The sequence below is a fragment of the Falco cherrug genome, chromosome 4 (assembly GCF_023634085.1).
Source record: "Falco cherrug isolate bFalChe1 chromosome 4, bFalChe1.pri, whole genome shotgun sequence".
Taxonomy (NCBI): Eukaryota; Metazoa; Chordata; class Aves; order Falconiformes; family Falconidae; genus Falco; species Falco cherrug.
This window is the reverse complement of record NC_073700.1, coordinates 41,849,815-41,860,498: the sequence shown is the minus strand read 5'-3', so window position 1 is coordinate 41,860,498 and position 10,684 is coordinate 41,849,815.

The following is a 10,684-nucleotide window of genomic DNA, read 5'->3' as shown; positions in this document are numbered from 1 at the left end:
TTCCCCACTGCTATAAAATGCTAACAATAGGCAGATAAAGCAGGTTATTTGTCACAAAATCTTACCACTTTGCAACAAGAGACACACACTGGTATGCAGGCCAAGTGTTACTAGAGGAGTAGCTACAAAACTAGGTGCTTCACTACACTACACAGGCTCTTTTAAGCACAAAGGTAAATTATATGAGAAACAGAGCTGCTATAATTTCTTTTCTAAAAAATCCAGCTACCTTGTTTCACGTATGTATAATCATTAGGGAAAGCAGGAATATCTTGTGGCTGCAGAAGGTCTTAAAGGAGCCAGCGCGGCTGCAGACATTGTAGTGTGGGTGGTAACAATGATAGTTGTTTAGGGACAACCTAGCTCTTCTTATGCAGTTTCTGTACTGGGCTTTGGCAGCAAATCCCTGAGACCTACCTCTTCTTTAAAGCCTTTAGGATGCACATCAGTTAATTTCCTGTCTTCCTCCCAACCATGTGAGCTAGGAATTTGCTTAAAGGAAGCAACCTAAGAGTATCCCTTAATCACATCACACCAGGAATTGGGGGACTTAAAAGAAACGACGGATTCCCACATGATTTTTGCCGACTCCTGTCATGGCCCAAAGGATATTGCTAGGAGCATTCCTTACAGAGTGCCTTCTAAAATGCCAACACTGTTGCAGGAGGCTCAGAGAAGAAGAAAATTATATAGACAATCCTGAAAAATAAGTATCACAGGGAAAATCGAATTCCTTAGGAACAGATAAAAGAACAAAGCTGATTCTAAGCAGACAGGAATAACCAGATTAATCGATACAACACCACATATTTGATCTTGTACTGTGCAGTAGTATATCCCTAATAGCTCATGATATCTTTCTAATACATACCGTACTGTCTCTTTGCTTGTCTTCTTTTCTTTCATTATGTCTGCCAGACAGAAGTACATTCTGTGCTTTTATTAGTTCAGTAAAAACAACAAATAAAACAAAAAACAAACCAAAAAAACCCACACTGAAGGCTGTGAGGGAAAAAAAATGTATCAGCCCTCATAATTTCAATCCTACTATACTGGGCTGTTGAAAGGAGATACGCTGAACTAGTTTTAACTTCATCTTGTTTACTGGGATGCTGGTCTGCAAAGTACTTCAGACACATTCCTTAAGCCACCAAGCAGCATGGAGAAATGTCAGGCAACACAGCGAATAAAGGGACTGTTGGTCTCTATGATAAATTACTGAAGAATTTTGCTTTGCTCTCCAAGAACGTATGGCACCTCAGTATTGGTCACCAGGTTGAAAATGCCTAAATAACTGCTTGAAGTTGAAAAGTGCCTGAGAAGAGTAACTGAAAAATAATTTTAAAAGGGCAACTGCAGCTGTCAGCTTTTTTGTCTCCACATTTCCTGAATATCCATTTCTCCTTCCCCAGGGAAGCTAAGATTCATACTGCCTCACCATCAAGAAAACTGAATTACAAAGCACTAACATTAGCAGCACAGAGCTAAAATCCACAGTGATTTCTTTCTTGTTAACTATTTTGTGGTTGTTTATCAGATACATTCACATTCTTTGACTACAGCATTTTTGTCCATGGGTTTATTCAGAACAATAATTTGCGTGCCTTTGACATCACCCCATGACTTCTCATGTCCAACACAAGCTGATTTCCCCAGAAAATTTCTGAGAAAGGCGTGCATGTAATTTCTCAGATGATTCTTAGAACAATGTCAACCCAGTGACTATCACTGCAAACACCAAAAATATCTCTCTTTAGTTAGGGGAAAAAGAGCAAAATTAAGGTAAATGAAAAGCCCTCCTTCACTCTCAAGCACATCAAATCCACAGAATACAAAAGCCACTCTATTTCTTCAGCACTAGTCAGGGATCAATTCTCTTTTAAACCACTAGCACCAGATTACAATCAAGAACTGCAGAAAAGTATTTTACATTTACGTGCTCCCTGCCAAATGCTCTCTCAAAATTTTAACAAAGACTTCTACATTGATCAATGCTACAGAAAGTAAGAGAAAGTTCCATCCATCCATTCTGCTCAGCACAACTTTTCATTACTTTTTCAAGCATGTCAGCCTAACAAGGCAGTGAATCAGCCTCAGGCATTTCTCTGCCTTAGACCTGTAGTGTATGAAAAAAGAGGAAGGTAAAGGCTTTAGTTTACCTCACATACCAGACAGCTTTACAGAGGTTTAACTGGTTGTTTTAAATGATGAATTGGGCCAATTTCATCCACTGACTGAATCCCAAGAAGTCTACCTAAAGATAAACTGGGCCTATTCAAGACAAAGATAAAACAGCAGTTTATTACAGGCTGTTCACATCATCCTCAGGGGTCATTTAATCTCAATTTAAATTCTCATTAGACCTGCTCCTCTCTGCCACCCTGTACTTCTCACCTCCCTCTCATTGCATCTCCTCTATATTGGCTTGCACATACCATGGCAGACATCCTCTTTTGAGCTAGCTGGGCTAGCCAAAAAAAGCTAGTGTTCCTGTTGCTTAATACAATCCACAATTATCATCTGCTTCAGGTGGGCAGTATTTCACTTACTTTCTAACAAATCATAACTCTGCAATGGAAATGAGACACTTTTATTAAACTAAGCAATTTAGCATCACCATTGACCTTGATACTATGAAAAGTTTTTGTATCACATCTACCTCATTCATTTCTTCCCTGATCTGTTTTAAAGGCAGGCTGCTAATACAACCTTTGTCCACAGTTTGGGGATTCAGGTCAGACTATTCTCTTAAGACCCCTATAATTCTTGTTCCATATACCCGGCACTTGGGGCCTTATTTTCCTAAAAAAATGCCTGGATAATTAATGTCTGGATAATGCCCAAGAAGGAGGGTTTCAGTGTTGCTACATGTCTGTCTGTTTTTCCCCATTATATATACACTACTAGATCCTGTGGAAGAGGCAGGAGCCTGCAGTTTCTCAGAGCCTAAATGGACGTGCTCAGCTGGGTATCACAGGGTGGACAAACAGCAACTGAAAGACACATATAGGGAACTTTCTGCCTGGGTATGGATGGAGAACAGAGCCTGACTGGGTGTCAGAGCTGATGGAGAGGCACACTAAGGGACCTAGAAAAGACTGTGCCAAGTGTTGCAATGCAGGAGACCACTTTAAGACTGCATGGCTAGGCAAGATGAGAAGGCTCACCCTGTGAAGGTCTCAGTGGTCAAGATGGAAAATGAAATCCCATATTTTAACATGATTTCTTTATTTTAAAGCTGCTTTGCTGGTTTGTTTTGGTTGTTTTTGTTTTGTTTTGTTTAGTTTAGTTGGGTTTTTTTTAATAGGTCTTAAGAGACCAAAGTTAATGCACGCCGTAAGTGAGGGTGCGGAGAAACTAAGGGGGAATTTTTCTCAAGCTCATTTTTTCCACATACTTCTTCAGCAGTCAAAAATATTTCTGTTCTGGGTTGATTGGTTCCTCCCTGTTTTCCCTACACTGCCTTTGTGTTGTGCCCTCTTTTCCCTAGTCTTCCTGAACAGTATTTGTCCCTGTCAGGCCTGTCGCTTTCAGTGTTTGAGCTTATCAGCATCTGTTCTACCTGCTCAATACACTCCTATTACCTATGCATCTTCTTCTGCTTGACACGCTACATAAATACTTGCTTGACTAAGATTAAGTAACACAAACTTCCTTATTTACTTTGTGTTTCCTACAGCAATTTCCAGTAAATCAAATTATGCTTCTCAGTGCTTTATGCAGTTCTTTATGTAATCATGTCAGAATTCAAATCAGTGCTCCATAAATCAATTTCCAGAGTGCACAACTGTCAAGAGAAGAGAAATGAGACCAGCTGTTGCTTTTTACTTTCAATACTCGTTTCTTTTTTGTCTGTCATCTTTCTTGTGTATCTGAGGTGTGTGAGGCTGTCCTGGTTTCAGCTGGGATAGAGTTAATTTTCTTCATAGTAGCTAGTACAGTGCTGTATTTTGGCTCTCATGTGAGAACAATGTTGATAGCACACTGATGTTTTTAGTTGTCGCTGGGTAATATTTATACCAAGTCAAGGGCTTTTCGGTTTCTTGGGCCCTGCCAGCCAGAGGGCTGGAGGGACACGGGAAACTGGGAGGGGACACGGCTAGGACAGGTGACCCAAGCTAGCCAAAGAGGTATTCCATACCATATGATGTCACGGTGAGTATATAAACTGGGGGAAGAAGAAGGAAGGGAGGAACATTCAGTATCTGTCTTCCCGAGTAACCGTTACACATGACAGAGCCCTGCTGCCCTGGGGATGGCTGAACACGCACCTGCCCGTGGGACGTGGGGAATGAATTCCTTGCTTTGCTTTGCTTGTGTGCGTGGCTTTTGCTTTACCTATGAAATTGTTCTTATCTCAACCCTTGAGTTTTACATGCCTTTCCGATCCTCCTTCCCATCCCTCTGGGTGGGAGGGAGTGAGCGAGTGGCTGCGTGGGGCTTGGTTGCCAGCTGGGGTTCAAGCACAACAGAGGCTAAGGCAACTTTTTGGGATATGTTTAAATACAGTATTTGAGTAGGGATGCCCCTGATGAAACATGGTGTCATTATCACTGGGGACTGCCATGGGGGTGACTTGGAGACCTTATTACTAACTGAGAAAAGTGACATGTAAGAACAGCATTGACCTTTGGGTGTTTCACAGTGATGGAGATCAAGCCCAGAAGAAATTGCTAGGAAATCTTATATTCAGTAAACAAGAAGATCATTTTCAGATGCCATTAGATAGGACTAGAAGTAGAGTGCCTAAACCAGGAGCTTTTCTTTCACATATTTGAGCTAACACTGTATGTTCAGAGCACTGGATTAACTGCCTTGCATACCTTATAGCTACCGGCTCCCTATTCAAAGAAAAGCCAGATTAAAAAAAATTACTTTTTTTCCCCCCCTATAGACAAGAACTTTCAAAAGGATGAGATGTGGCTAATCTCTTTATTGAGTGTTTTGTACTCCCTTTCAAGCAGGAAAGTATTTGGAAAATCTTAGCTACAAAGCTTATCTGAACTAGTCTCCTGAGATCCTTCTTCAGTCCAGTTTTTCTTCATGGTATGACCAAGCATAAGCATGGATAATCAAAGCTTTCCCACACTCTATATTCTCACATAGTGAAAATAGGAAAACTTGGGATTTACAGTTCACCCCAGTCCAAAGGAAGATGCCTAGGTATCATGTGATGAAATACAGAAATATACAAATACATTAAGAAAGAATGGCAAGGGAGCTTATTCAGCATGTTTTGAACCTTCCTTATATGCTTTGCTTATGGCTTGTATGAAAGCTAAATGCTCTAAAGACAACAAAATGGTAACTTTTGGTATACATAGTCAAAGCAACTGCCTGAGACCCATAATTGGTGATCTTAGCTGATCTGGTATGGAGTTTAGACTTAGCAGCATATTTTTCCTTTTTTGCACCAAACCACAATCCTGTATTGCATGCAGCAGCAGTAACTTACTACACACCATAATTTTACCGGATAATCCTAAAGCCCAGAACAGCTTTGCCAGAACTTTGCCTATATCCAATGTATATGCCATAGTAACATCTATAGGATTTTTTCTTTGGGAAACTGCTGTGGTGTAAACTAACATGGCATAATAGTAAAGAAGAAGGTTTTGAGCTGCATTCTGAGGCAGCATTTGATCAGTGACTGCAGATGGCCTACAGCAGTCTTTTGTTCTTGTTTTTGTGACTCCAGTAGGAAGGTTTGATATAACTGAGTATGGAAGCTAGTTTCTGACAGTATGATGCTAGATTTTGCCTAGAGATTATTATTTCTCAATAGAACTGCAACTTCTTTTAGTGGCATGACAATGAATAGATGATTACAGGAGCTGTATCTCCAGCAGATACATGCAAGACAAGCTTACTTTAAGTATTTCAGTTGAACACTTGCACAAAAAATTCACCAGTGTGCCTATGCATATCAAATGCCAGCACTTGCTGATGGTTACACAGCTTGCAGAAAATCCTCATGTAGTGGGGCCTGTTTAATGGGACAAGCAGCTACTGCACAAAGCATTTAACTTTCCAGCACTTTCCTTCTCTGTACATGGTTAAGCATTAGAATATGAACTTTGTTAGGAAAAGCACATACTTGATTTGTGCCATTCCAAAATACTGCTTTTAATACTCCACAAGTAGTCATCTCCTTTTCTGTATCAGAAAGCTGGATAATTATATTTATTCTTTTTTCCACAGCATGTTCTATCAATCTTTATATAAAATCAATTACTTCATTAAAATAAGCCTTCTTAAGTGACCTTGGTAGTGTACTTCCTGAGTGACCCTGGAGAAAAGCCACTCCTGTACCACAGTGGTACTAAACCTGAGACTAAAACATTTACACTTAACACCATGAAAAGGATTATAGGCCATCCAAACGAAAACTGAATGCTAACCATGGATTCTTTACTATCCATGCAAACATCACTGTAGAGGTATGATTATTCCACCTACATTTAGAAATGGATGGTGCTGTGTATGTGTACACAGAAGATGCTTCTCTGGTAAATGGTAAGCAAAGTCATAGATGCTACTACAGAATTTTTTTGTTGCTGTAATCTCCAAGAATAAAATTGCTAGAATTTGTTGTAGTAAGGCCACAGAATATAATCTAGACAGCTGGTTCAGGAGGAGATATCCCTCTACTTTATATAACCTCAACAACTAGTTCTCCATCAAAACAATTTACAAGACTTGAAAAAAGCCCAAAGTTGGCTGTAATAATCTGTGCTGGGTACTTCAGACATGTCCCTCCTATAATTCCCCTTTTAATAAATATGACATGTCTACACTCCATGGGTTTCTTTGACAAATCAGGTAATACTGACTAACAGTTAGGACACTGTGATATATGCCCTGTATTCTCTCATCAGAGATAAACTGTGACTAGTCAGTCCTCCTTTAAATTCACTGCAGGTAGTGGCTATTCAAAAATGGATGTGTACAATTGCCTGATGAAAAGATTAAATCTGAGAAGTAATGGTCAAACCTCTGATCTACTAGCCAAAAGCTAGTAATTTCAAAGGGCTGAGAATCTGAAAATTGTAATATTGTACGCTGCCTTTCGGCTTTTCTGTTTTGAACTATGGGGGAAGTAATTGTGATATTTTTTTAACAGTTTAAAACAATAATAAATTTCATGATCCATTTAGCTTTCCTGGAATGCTGAATAGTAAATGGGGTTTCTATTTAATTCTTCAGTCAATTAAAAAAAAAGATCAGGAGAAAAACATGTGATATTTCCTGGGAGAAGATTTTGAGTCACTTGAGATGTGCTGATAGTACTTGTTTCTGTGGCAGCGATTAATTACAGTCATTGGTGCACACTTATGTTGGCGGAGTTTTGCTTTCCTGCAGACATATGGGTAAACATTGTGGGAATCCCTCCTTTTCTCAGTTCACATGTAATTCACTTTTAGTAGCTCAGTCACCTCTTTCACAAATACAAACAGAGCAGGGGAAACGAAATATACAAATAAACACTGGGGAAACCCAAGGAATTAATCTTGTAAGAAGAGTCTTTTTAAAAAAGAAAGGTTTTGATGAATGTCTTAAAAAGTGTGTGTGCTTACTGAATTTACACAGATAGTTTATGTAGTTTGAAAAGACAAAAGCTGGACTTACGAAGAGAATTGCCCTTTTTAATCCAGAAGTTAAGTCCAGAGAGAAAGTGGACATTTTGCTGATAGCAAGCCTGTTTGTAATGGGATTAATGACATGCTGTTTCCCGCTCTAAGCACTGATATTAAGTAAATCATTTAGAACGATTGACCAAAGTGCCAAATCACTTTCTCTGGCTTTCACTCACTCCTTTCCAGTATTAACACAGTTAGTATAGTACTTCCACAGCAACTTTACCTCAAGGATCTCATTTGGACTTAGCTCTCAGTCATTAAACATATGGGGCTTCGGCTGCAACAGCACAGCACGTGTTCAGAACAACTCCGAAGGAACTGTACTATAGATGCATTTTACCCAGTAAGAGTCCCAGGAAGCCATGCTCGTGATTTTTGGAGCACAATGCCCTCTGAATCCTTCAGCACCCATGTAATCTTGCAAGCAGAAAGGGTACAGTAAAAGTTACTTACACAAGCTCTGCTGTGTTCCAGCTGGAAGACTTAATTTTGCTGCATCACACTCTGTGGACTAATAATTGACTGCGGCTTTGGGAGCATTATCTGAATTATCTCTGATATTCTGAGCAGTGGGTTGATTTTAGCATATCTGACACCTAGTCTGTCTATACAAAGTGAATTACTCCTTTTCCACAAAGATAAGTCTAGATTAAATTTTTGGATCTTTTATGCTGAAAATCCTAGTTTAACTTTCAGTTCTTCTAAAGACCTCAGTAAATTGGAAACTAAAACTCTGGAAAAACTAATCTGTACTACTGGCTTTTTCCTTTCATTAAAAACCTTTCCTAATGAATACATTAAGATGTTTTGACGAACTCTACTTTTTTAGTTTTCTGATTGCGTAGCAATTAGATTTTCCTCAGCATGAGAATTAATGCCTAAATAGATTATGCTGATGTGGAAATTAAACTTCCATGTAGAGCTGATTTATTCTTTACATTAACTTTTCTGTCATCACAGTCTGGTCACAAAAAGATTGGGGGTTAGCAGGCTCTAACTTTTGTTTACACTAAAGTTAATCTAGACAGATCCTACAAGGAGCTCCACATACCTTGGTGGCTAAAACAAATTATTGAATAATGTTTCTAAAAGTAAGCACATGTCCAGAACTTTGTGGGCCCCAACATTAGGTCAAGAACTCTCCAGGACACAGGTCGTCACTAGTAGGCATTTTGTACAATACCTGATTAACAGCTTGGACCCAACTGGGTTAAATGTTCCTTCAGTTTTACACCCTTTGCTTTCCCTTGATTTTAACTGGGAGATGACAATGGCTGATCATTGCAGTGGTATGATGGTTTAGATATATGAATGCCTCTGGTTTGGATTTATGAGAAGAGAGCTGATAAAATGTCTGCTTAATACATGGTATTTGTGTGGGTAAGTAAAACTTTCAAGTAACTCTGTAAATACAGTTGGAAAAAACAGACAAGCTTGGGGTCCCAGTTAAGACTTATGTGCCCCAAAGCTTGTTCATTTTACTGCATTAGTCTAACAAAACATTCCATCTTGCTTCATAAACCTTGCATGTCTTCTATCACCCAACCATCACAATTATTACAAGGTAACAGCTGCTTAGTTTGTAGAAATACACAGGCACTTTCATATGTTAAAAATACAACTTGGGGATGCTAGAGGTGGCAAAAGCTCAGGATAATGCTATAGCTGCTTAACGGTGTATTCCTTAATGGAAAGACTATTATAATCCCAGCAATACACACCTTCCAGTACTTTTGCAGAGCAAAACGTGGTCTGTAGTGTTGATGACTACTGTGTTTAAATAAAGTAGCATTTTCCTTTTAACTGATGCTACTGCTGAAACCCTACTGGTTCATGATCGCTTGTTGCCAAGGGTAGGTAACGATGTCACACATTCTGCCTCGTGTCCATGTCGAAAATAAATGAGAATGATTTTTTTTTTTAAATGACTACGAGTTACTTAGCAATTCCTTGGAAGGCCTGAAGTGAATTACAAGTAAGAAAACAAGATGCCCCGTTGACCCTGCCTGCACTGTATCTTTATGCCAGTGAAGTAACGCAGTAAAACTCCACAGTAAATGCTCAGCAGATTTAAAAACAAAGTTGTGTTACTGCAATTTACCATGTTGTCCAACTGATTTAGGTGAGTTGAAGGTCGGCAGGAGGCTAGGTGAGGTGTGCCTTAGGGGCTTATAATGGACACATGTGCCCTCGGAAACTACGTTAACTGCCTGTCTTTCCAAAGTTTTCCGAAGAGGGTGTACTGCTGGTGTTCTTCCCTCCATTAATGACAGTCTGACAGGAAAATGAGTCAGAGCAGAGTACAGGCGTGTGCACTGGGCAGCAATTGCCATGCCACTGCCTTCTCTCACACCACCTTTCAAATTAAGATCTTACCCTTTTGAGGTCAGCATCTGGAAGACAAAGAACAAAAGGAAGTATCTTGTAAATGCAGACAGAAAAGCACTGCTGCTGCTCCTCAGACCTTGGCTTGCACTCCCTGCTTCCCTGAAGGACAGTGGTGTGTGGAGTAAGGGAGCTTTAGTCCTTCTGAGGTGAGACCATCCGAGAGCGTCAAAAGCTGTCAGGATACCGTCCTCCCCGTATCTTCCAACTGGTATCCCTTTCTAGGAGGGCAGCCTGATCTTCGAGGGCAGCCCCACACCCGTGCCCGGGCGCGCTGGGCTCAGCTCTCCCCTCACACACGCACTCACAACCCGCCGGGAGGGCGCGGGGCCAGCGGCCGGGGCTGCCGGGCTGGGCGGGAAAGCGACCTGGGGGGCGCCGCGGGGCCGGCGCTGAGGCGTGCGGCTGGACGCGGAGGGAGGGAGCGCTGCCCGCCGCGGGGCCGGCGCTGAGGCGTGCGGCTGGACGCGGAGGGAGGGAGCGCTGCCCGCCGCGGGGCCGGCGCTGAGGCGTGCGGCTGGACGCGGAGGGAGGGAGCGCTGCCCGCCGCGGGGCCACCCGCTCTGGGCAGCGGAGGCAGGGAGCGCTGCCCGCCGCGGGGCCGGCGCTGAGGCGTGCGGCGGGACGCGGAGGGAGGGAGCGCTGCCCGCCGCGGGGCC